The following is a 10,322-nucleotide window of genomic DNA, read 5'->3' on the forward strand; positions in this document are numbered from 1 at the left end:
TGAATTTTTATTTCTGATACCCTTGTAGTATTGAAAGGTCCGGGACTCCCCAGAAAGGAGTCCACTTAAGTCACAGGATAGCACGCACCCAAAGGACACACGAGAGACCGTCTTGCTGTAAAGCACATGAGGTGGTTTATTAAATCAGAGCTCTGGGCCAGCCCATATCCCCATATCTCACATAGGGGATAGAGGGACTGACCTCGTGGCTCAGGGGCATAGCGCTTATATATGGGCGGGGTAGGGAAAAAGCGAACTTTCGTGCGGGTGCACAGGATTGGTTGTTTTACCTCTTTTGAACACTAGTAGGCCGTACCATGGGGCAGGGTGTAGTTCTTCCCTTGGCCAGTCAGTTTCTGGGATGTTCTTAACAGACCTTTGTACTGTAACTCCCCCCTCCTCTGTAACTAATTAGATGGACCCAAACCTGCTGGCAGGTGCTTTTCTGCCCAAGGTCTAAGGCGAAAAATTTACACATATTTCATAAGATGGCCTTTATAATTTTTCACTCTACAGTATTACAAAAGACAGGATAACCATATTTCCTATTAGAGATGTATTTAAACAAAGATATTTAATTTGTTTATAAGGTATGTGTGTTCTTAGTTTTAAGACTTTATTTAATTCAAAAGTACTTGGGTGAATGATACCATGGTATAAAATTGAGTTATCATTCCCTAAGATGATCAAATTCACCAATTTATTAGAGAGGTAATTCTGCTAGAAGCTAGTAGAATTATAATCTAATGGTAAACAAAAGTCATAGTCTAATGCCAAGAGAAAGTAAAAGAATGTAGAAAGTAGAGACATAATTATTTCATTAATGAATAAGGTACAGATGGTTTCTAACGTTGTAGCTGTCAGCAAAAGGCTAGTAAAACAGCTCATAGAAGTGAAAGTTTATTTTTAGAAACTTCCATCAGAAATCAATATGATTTGTGTTGCCAAAGGAGCTAAATTTCTGTTTCCTGGATACTTTCTCTCTGTGTGGCATCTTTCATTCTTTGTGTTGCAGGATTTTCCCCATGCATGGAAGATTAGCTCTTTGTGTTGCAGATTTCCTTCTACCAGTTTGGAGCAATTGTGTTTCTAATAGGGGGATTTGAAACTTGTGGAAAGCCAAAAGGTTTTGTTGTTGTTGTTGTTGTTTTGTTTTCTGTTACAGCATCTGTGTTTCTGTGAGGATGGATCTCTTCCTCTGAAGAATCAATACAAGGAGATTGAACTGCATCCCATCTCAAGTGATATAGTGGGTGGTGTCCTGTGGCAAGGGATAATCATACTTGACACAGAGATGAAGGTGCTTCTTAGAAATCCTTATTTTTGGTACTTTTCTGGCATTTAGCCTTCTGCCTTTTCTTTTTAGAATTTTAATTTCTTGTCATTAGGGAAAGTAATGTTTATACATTGGGGTTGATAGTTTTATTTTTCTTCCACACTCATCCTTATCTTTGAAACAGTAGCTTTTAGTTTTCCTTGATTCCAATTATTCCACAACTGCTACATGGTTAGGTTCTGTTTCCCTTACATTGTTCTTCCTCTCTTCCTCCCTCCCTCCCTCCCCCCTCACACAAACACAAACAAACAAACAACAAATATCACAGGAAAGAGAGGTGACTTAAAAGAGCAGCATAGAGAGAGGAGGGAGAGAGGAAGAGAGAGGGGACAAGAGTATAACAAAGGCAGTCTCTCTTATTCTCTCTCTTTCTTCCTCCTCCCTCCCTCCATCCATCCATCCCTCCCTCCCTCCTTCCCTCCCTCCCTCCCTCCATCCTCCCTCCATCCCTCCATTCCTTCTTCACTCTCTCTTCTCTTCATGTGCATGTGTGTGCTTGTGTGCATGCGTGCATGTGTGTGTATGTGTGTGTGCGCATGCACATGCGTGTGTGTGTGTGTGTGTGTGTGTGTGTGTGTCTGTCTGTCTGTCTGTGTGTATGGTAGAGGTGAGAGGGTCTTTCCGCTTTGGAGCTCACACATCAGGACTCAGCATAGGGATTATAAGAGTCCACAACTATGACCACTTTTTTTTTTTTTAATGAGCTCTGTGTATTGAACTAAAGTTGTTCTTGGCTAAACAAGCATGTTCTAACTGCATTTCCTCCAGCTCACTCTTCTTAGTGCCCCTCCTCCTCTTTCCTTCTTTTCTAGAGGTGCTGAGGATTGAACCCAGGGCTTCATGCATGCTCTTCCAATGAGCTACATTTCTAACCCTTATTCTGTAAAACCTTTTTATTGATTCTTTGTGAGTTTCACATCACACACTGCTCATCTCCCTGTCCCTAATATGCAAACTTCACCCTTGCAACATCCCTCACAAAATAAAAACACACAAGCAAGCAGACAACAACACATCAACAAAGCATAGGAAACATTTCATCGTGGAAGCTGTAATCACAGACAATGAGTCACTGTCTGGTTCGAGGTCTCTGGCTTCTGTGACACCCTCAATAGTGGATCCTCATCAGGACTTCTCTTGGTTTATCCTGGTATTGCCCTGTGTTGTGAGATTCTGCAGCTTTGGGTCAGGCAGGATTTTAGCACATCCTGTTTGGGAATGCTATAGATTTGGGGTAGGACAATTCAGAGGCTTGAAATCTGGGTCTGGGTGATAGCTTAGCTGGTCAGCTCACTCAACTGTCCCTTATCAACCACCGACAGGTTGAGCTCTCCAACAATGCTCTGGTGAAGCCATTCAATACAGGACACAGAGGGCAGCTCTCTGATCTCATGCCCCTGGGGCTGCACCCCCTCCTACCAAAGCCAGCTCCACTGTGCTGCCCAGTCAAGGTTCTGGGCCCCGTTTTCCTCTGCAGCCAGTGGGGGCAGGGCCAGCTCACCTGCTCTCTTGACCCCAGGTCCAGTTCTCCCCATTGCTGCAGGTGGGGGGTGGGAATCACACCTGCGCCCACACCACCTCACAGCAGACTAGTACTGGGGCCATTTTTTCTTGCTCTGGCCTCGAGGATGGCTCACCCACTCCCCCTTGACCAAGGCCAGTACTACAGTGCTGACGAGGCAAGTTCAGCGCGCCTGCTCTCCGAAGTGCAAAGTTAATGAAGAACAGGCTAGCATTCCAAAGCTAGCCCTGTGGGCAGCTTTCCTGACTGCTGGAGGTGGCATCACCACTGTGCCTGTGCCACACAGCACACAAGTGACAGGGTCAGCTCTGCCACACTCACGAACTCTCAGCTAGCTTACCTGTTACAACCATCTTCACTGTGTTGACTGGGCAAGGCTCACGGCCAGCTCTCATAGCTCAGCAGCCAGGAAAGGGTGGGACCAGCTCTGCACAGCCCCTGGACATTCATGTAGTCCCTGACCCAGGGACATTCCCATGCTCTCAGGTTGTAATATGAGCCACAGACATGGACAGCCAACCCTGCTGCTTGTAGCTAGGAGAGCATGGCCATCAGTGCAGCTTGGGGTGGGGCCCTGACCATGGCCTCGAGTGTCAGGGGTTGGCCACTCAAAACAGGCTAGTCCTCTCCACCTTTGAGTCTCCAGTTCCATCTTTCTTCATAATGCTCACGCTGCCCCATTCCTCCTTTCTCTCCCATCTGACCACCACATACTCCCACATTGTGGATGGCTCCCAATGAAGGCCGGCCACAGGGGCTATTGGGCTTCCATCTATGCCATGCACAGGCCTGGGGTGGCATGGCAGTTGCTAGGTCTCTGTCTTTCTCCTTCTGCAGTATGCTGCCTGGATTTGATTTGATTTGAACTTTTATGTGTCCTAGGCATAAGAGAGTTTTGGCCACTAAGCCAGACATCAAGCTAGGATGAACAAAGGACTGCACTCTGCTCTGACTGATGTAAGAACACCACCAGCAACAAGGTGTCTCTTGCCCCATTGCTGGGGCAGGGGTGTCTTCTTGTTTTTCTTTAAGTACTATTTCATGCTATCACATACGCTTCAGTCTCATGTGATCCACAGTGAGTGTAATGTGCATGTTCTATAGTAGCTGTGGTCAGCGGCCAACGAGGTTTCTTCAGCACCTCTGTTCTATGCTGATAGACTCTGACAGACTTGCAACGAGATTTTGTTAAGTTTTTATGTGTTTAAACAGGGGTTTCCCTTATACATTAGCATTCATGACTGGATTCTGGGTCTATACTGTTAGTATTCTGTCTAAACTCCACCTCCCCAGTTACCTGGCAACAGCCAGGTATGCTCCTCCCCACAGTTACCTGGCAACCGCCAGGTAGGCCTGATCCACTATAAAAGGGGCTGCTTGCCCCCTCCTCACTCTCTTCATCTTATTCTCTTTCTCTCTTACCCTCTTGCCTCTCTGTCCCCTCCCCCACCTTCCTCTCTCTCCACGTGGTCATGGCCAGCCTCTACTTCTCTTTCTCTCTTACCTTTCCACCTTCTCTCCCCACCTTTGCCCTATCTCCTGAATAAACCTTCTCCCCCCTTGGAACCGTGTGGTCTGGAGTGGTTTGTTCTGAACTTAGGTCGGACTTTTTAAAACAACTAACACACACTGCCTGCTCTTAATGCATTTCTCTCCTTTTTTTTTTTTTTTTTTTTTTCCTCCCACAGTGACTGGAAGAATGGGAAACACAGTTACAACTTTTAGCTTTCCTGGGAATTGGAGACTTCATTTGCATAGGTTGTCAGGGAAAGGTGACAGGGCTCAGACTCGGAATGAAATGTTTGATCCTGCCAGGGAATTTTTTTTTTTCTGTAGAAATCTTATGTTTTGAGTCCTAATTATAAACTCTATTGTAAAAAGTTATTGTGTTTCCTGTTAGTTTCTTGTCTTGGCTGCCAGTTTGAATTAGTAATAACAATGGGCATACACGATAAGGCATGGCTCTTGCTAACCTTGGAGAATTACCACAGTCATGTGATATCTTTCTAGGGACTGTGACTGTGCTAAACTCTGTATTTGAAAATAATTGAAGTTAATTTTGTACACAGCCTTCAGGATATCCACGTTAGTGTTGTTAAACAGCTAATTGCATAATAAAAGAAGCGATGAGGGAAATTGGAACGGCAATCAATCTGAATGAGTGACAAAGAATCTGTGAATATGTTACTACTACTCACCTTATTCCTGTCTCTAACTGAGCCAGGGCAAACACTAGGGCAAAGTTCTAGCCCATTTACAAGGATGATAGCAGGAATATCTGAAAGCAAACAAGTTGAAAGAGATGGCAAGAAAACAACCCTTTTTTCTACTTTGCTCCAATTATATATTTTAAAAATGAAAACCAAATGACCATTGAAACTTGTGGCTGTGGACTGAGTGTGCAGGGCCCCACTAACAGCCATGGCTATAGACTGAGTGTGCAGGGCCCCACTAACAGCCATGGCTATGGACTGAGTGTGCAGGGCCCCATTAAAAGGCTCATGTTACTGAACCTCCTCTCCAGTTGCAGGAGCTGTTTTTGGAAACTTGAGGAGTGGGTTTTACATGGAGCAAGTAGGCCACGAGGGGCAGGTTTTTGGCTTACGTTTTCCAGCCACTTTCAGTCTCTCTCTGTTTCTTGTCTCCTGTGGTGTGAGCATCTGTCTTTCACTGCATTATTCTGCTGCCCATGAAATTTCACATAATTACCTGGGGCCAAGCAATCTTCATCTGACCCCTCTGAAACCATGAGACAAAAATTAATTCTTTTTTTTTTCTTAATTCGCCTTCATCCAGTATTTTATCACAACATGAAAGCAAGCAATGCACCCTGCACCTGTTCATTTTCTCTAGAAATGGAAAACCTTTCCTGCAGTTTCAAAATGTGGCTGGATCTGGTAACACAGAGACAAGAGGACACTAAATGGGCGAAAGTTTCCCCTCTTCTTTTAACATGTTTTTGAAAACATTTTTGAAGATTACAATATAATTACATTTCTCCCTTTCTCCTTCTAAACCCCGCCATGTTTAGCTTTTTGTTAATGAGTTTTCAGTATTCGGCATGAATTTGGCATGTTAACTGTAAAGGTCTCTTTTAGTATTAAATTAAACATTCATCATTAAAATGCGGTGATCTTAAATTTCATGCTTCTATGGTCATCATTTAAGTAAAAAGCCTACAGCTGTGGAATGACTGCAGCTTTCTTTTCTTCATTAACTATTTAGTTGCTGATTGTGTGGTTGATGTCAAGCTGGACATTAGATCTTGAGACAAAACTTTTTTTCAATTTTTTGGCCTTCTCAGGTTGGTGAGACAGAGGGTTAATACTACCTGATGCTGTCCTTGCGCGAATGACCTGTGTGATCCATAATTCTGTACACCTTGGCATGTATTCCAGAATAAGCAGCTAACAATAGAACTAACCGCTCATGAATAGTGCATATCTTCCTGTCCGCTTGGAGCTTCATCTATCCTTTTAAAATTAACTTTTCAAGAGTTAATTAAAAGCTGAGGAGTTAAGGTCGGTTTCTTTGACTGAAATCATTTTGTATGAGAAGTCAGAATGAGAAAGGAAGGCACTCCTCCCTGATATGAGAGGCACAGCGCAGGGCCCAGCATGCTGCACAGGGCCCGGCAGGCAAAGTTGCTCTCACCTGTGCTCATCTGTGTTTAGACATGGTGCAGTGTATAGATTTTTTTTTTCATTTTCTTAAGAAATTTGCATTTGCCAGAAAAAAACCATGCAAATATCTGTAAATCTCCAAGCTACTTCCTCATGCTGCCTATATTCAAACAAAGCCTCCTAGATTGCAGAGTGCTTGGGAATAATACAGACGATGCTTGAGCTCTTTGCTTTGAGAAGCAGAGGCTCTTGCTATTAGCATTAACCTACCAATTAACATTGGCATTCCTAAGACTTGCGCCTTTTTTTTTTTTTTTAACTAATTGATCTTAAGGACTGCTTGAAAGACAACTCCAACTACCTGATGCAGCTAAGACATATTTTAAAATATTGAATAATGAAAGTTTAAATCATACTGGCACGTCTGCAAGTAGTTCATGTCTGTGTTATTTCAAATTGATATAAGTGTAGACTCAAAAACATATATAACAAATAATGAGTATTCAGATATATTACCACTAGTTAATAAGTGCCTGTCCAATTATGTGCACAGTCTGCCTCATACTTTTGTGATCAAAATATAGTAAATATGACAATACACTGTGCTAAATCCAAGGAGTGATGTCATAGGAACAGCTAGTCGGGGGCAGGACAAGAGGCACGGCTGCTCTGGTGTACTGCCAAAGCATTTCTCTGAAGAGCTGATGCTTGCCCAGAAGGTGATTCCTTTGGCAAGAGGACTGTTAGAGGCCCTACAAGTTCAACAAGCTTTGACTATACAAAGTCTCCATTTAAAGTGGTTTATCGAATAAGGCATTTTAGAGAGGAAACCACTAAAAGCATAGAGCATTCATCTCTGTAAATGTGACTAAGTTGGTGTTCTGCCATTATGACACTTCTTTAGAACAGTGTCATGATCTGAAAGCCCTCACCAGCCTAGGAAACAGGTAACTTCCAAGACTTCTGGTAATTGTAGTTCCTGGAAAATGACAAAGCCTCATGGAAAAGTATAGTGGCCTACAGGTTTGTCCTTAAAAGCCCCTGCAGCACCTGGCTCAAGGCCATTAGCTGGGAAATTCCAGAGAATGGAACTGACCAAATCCATCTTTTGGTTAGTATTTAATATTTAATAAAGCTTGCTTTAAATTTGGCCCAAAATGATGGATTGGCTTTCTCCAGCGAATCTCAGGATTAATACTTTCTTCCTTGATCTCATCCTAATTGGTCTTTCTGTAATTGAGTGTTGGTGGCCCACTTGGGGAAGTGTGATACCTAACTTGAACTCACCTAGGATGTGGAAAGCTAGCTCCTAGGAAACCACTCCGAGGGCTAGCAGCAATTTCATAAAAGACAAAGTTCTGTGACCAGACTCGGAGCACACATATGCATTTGGGGATTTTAGCGAAGAGTGCTTAGAAGAAGCATATTTCACTGGATCTTCAAAAGATCGGATCTGCTTGGAAAAGGAGGAGGGGATGTTGAGGCTCAGAGATGATTGTCAGTGAATGTGAATGACTCTCCAGTGTACTGTGAAGGTAGCAAGGTAGTTTGAGGACAGACTTAGGGTATCCGCTTCAACTGTATTCAGAGACACTCTAATTGTAAATTTCCAAGTGGAAGATCAGGCTGTCTCTGAATATCTATGTTCTTCTTCAGAGTACTTGATACTTGGTAAAATGGTCTGAAACAGCATCACTGTCTGATAGTATGCTTTATTGAACCAGAGGACTACAGTGTTCAGTTTTGGAACTATGTTTCTTTCATAGGACATTTTGAGTTAAAAACAATAAGCTATAATTATCATTGTGTTTAACTTACCACCATAATGTATGTTTTTGTGCTCTGTATATTCCTAGTCTTTACACGAAAGTTTGAGAAATGTTAGTATTATTATCATTATTTCCTATATTTTCATAGTTACAGACACTATCAATATTTCCTTTACAAATAAATATATTTTCCTTCAGTTTTATTTTTCCCTCTGAATATGGAAACTATATTTGATATAATGAAATATTGATTTTCATACACCTCCGTGTCTGAGCCTGACCTTATTTTCTAACTTTGAATAAAAAGGAAAGTCTAATTTTGCCACCAGGCAAAGCTAAAGCAAAATCTTATGAAAACAGTATAACACTGAGGTCATAATAAACCGTAACTGTGGTCTTATTTGGCCAACAGCAGTGACTACAGTAGCACTTTGAAGAAAGGATGGTTGTTTTAATGAATTTATTGTACTCTGTAGTAAATCATGACAGTAACAGCTTCCACTTAATCAAGCCTACTTAATCAATGAGCCTGAACATATGCCTTGCCTTGACCAATAGACAGAAGTCAAGTATTGCACATGTAGTGCTGACAAATGCTTTAGCACAGGGATTGTTTTCATGGCTGGATTCAGAACAAGTATTTTCACAAAGAATCCCCAGCTAACTGTGAGAGCCTGGCAGTTCAATGCTATCCAACACCACATAGTGTGAAACCTTCTGAGACTATCTGGCTATACCTGAAAGGCCAGCAGCTTGAAAAGGCATAGATGAGGTCAGAAAAGAAACTACTCAGCTGAACCCAGCCAAAATGGCCAACCCACTGAATTCTGAGATAGGAAGGAAGGTTATTGTTTTAAACCACTAAATGGCTTGACTTGTGTAATACTGATTCATTAAATGCTGTTACTTTATATATAATCTTACTGAGAGTTTATTTTTCTGCCAGTGAAAAGAATCAGTTCAAGCCAGATTAAAATATATTAAAGGCAGGTTTATTGGGAAGCTGCTCCTGTGTGAGTTCACTGGCCCCAAGTATTGAGGGCAGGAGAGTGATCTTGGAGAGAGGGGTTTAGGGGGAGGAGAAAGGACACACACATAGAGAAGAGAGGAAGGAGAAGAAGTAGGAGGAGGAGATGGAGGGAGAAAGAGAGAGAGAAAGAGAGGGAGGGAGGGAGGGAGGGAGGGAGGGAGGGAGAAAGAGAGAGAGAAAGAGAGGAAGGGAGGGAGGGAGGGAGGGAGAGAGAGAGAGAGAGAGAGAGAGAGAGAGAGAGAGAGAGAGAGAGGGAGGGAACAAAAATGTCTGGATTATATAGGGAAGAGTCTCTAGAGGAATTGCATCCCATTCCTTACCTGGAAGTTCAAGTTGTGGGCAGGGGGCAGGGTATGCCAGACAGGGACTGAGGGATGCTGAGAGAACCTGGAGGCCAGGTCTGCTTTGATATGTAAAATATGCATCTCAGTCCCTTGTTCAAGGGTCTGAAAGCAAACACTTAACTATAAAATGTTACATTGTACATATCAGAACTTGTTGCGGCCTATACTCTGCCTCAACACTTTGGGGCTAAGTGCTCTGGTCGAGAGAGAGAGTGGGGCTCTTGGGGCAGGAGACGGGAAGAATGGAGACAAGACAGGGTGTGATCAAGTCTCTTACCAAGTCTCTTTTATTGAAGGGGATTCTGAGGTATTTATACGCTTTTGCCATGTGCCTTGTATTTATACGCTTTTGCCACGTGCCTTGTAGGCGCGTGGATACCACATGCCTTGCAGGTGTTGATATGATGTAAGCCTTACAGGCATGACTAGCGTGGACAGCACATGAACCGCATGCCATGCAGGCGTGGCTACCACGTGCGCCTTGCAGCTGGGGGCAGTAAACAGCAAAACAAGCTATGTGGGATATCAGAGTGTGCTTCAGCTGTTGTAGGCTATTGAAAACCAAATCTCTTATCAGGGTATATGGTTCCAGATGGCTGCAAAGATAATCTAGCCGCTTTCTGCTAAAAGTCGGCTCCCAACAAGAACTGAAGGCAATTAAAGCTTCAAATCTCTTCAGTGAGATATATTTAATAAGA

At 43.0% G+C, this 10,322-nt stretch overlaps 1 non-coding gene across 1 annotated transcript; it reads right to left on the bottom strand.

Moving 5' to 3' along the window:
- Positions 1–3,727: 3,727 nt before the first annotated feature.
- LOC117701447 (small nucleolar RNA SNORA48) lies at positions 3,728–3,864 on the bottom strand. Its single transcript, XR_004605733.1, has one exon. It is a non-coding gene; the product is annotated as a small nucleolar RNA SNORA48 (small nucleolar RNA).
- Positions 3,865–10,322: the final 6,458 nt, after the last annotated feature.

The sequence above is a fragment of the Arvicanthis niloticus genome, unplaced genomic scaffold (assembly GCF_011762505.2).
Source record: "Arvicanthis niloticus isolate mArvNil1 unplaced genomic scaffold, mArvNil1.pat.X pat_scaffold_1094_arrow_ctg1, whole genome shotgun sequence".
In the NCBI taxonomy this organism is placed as follows: domain Eukaryota; kingdom Metazoa; phylum Chordata; class Mammalia; order Rodentia; family Muridae; genus Arvicanthis; species Arvicanthis niloticus.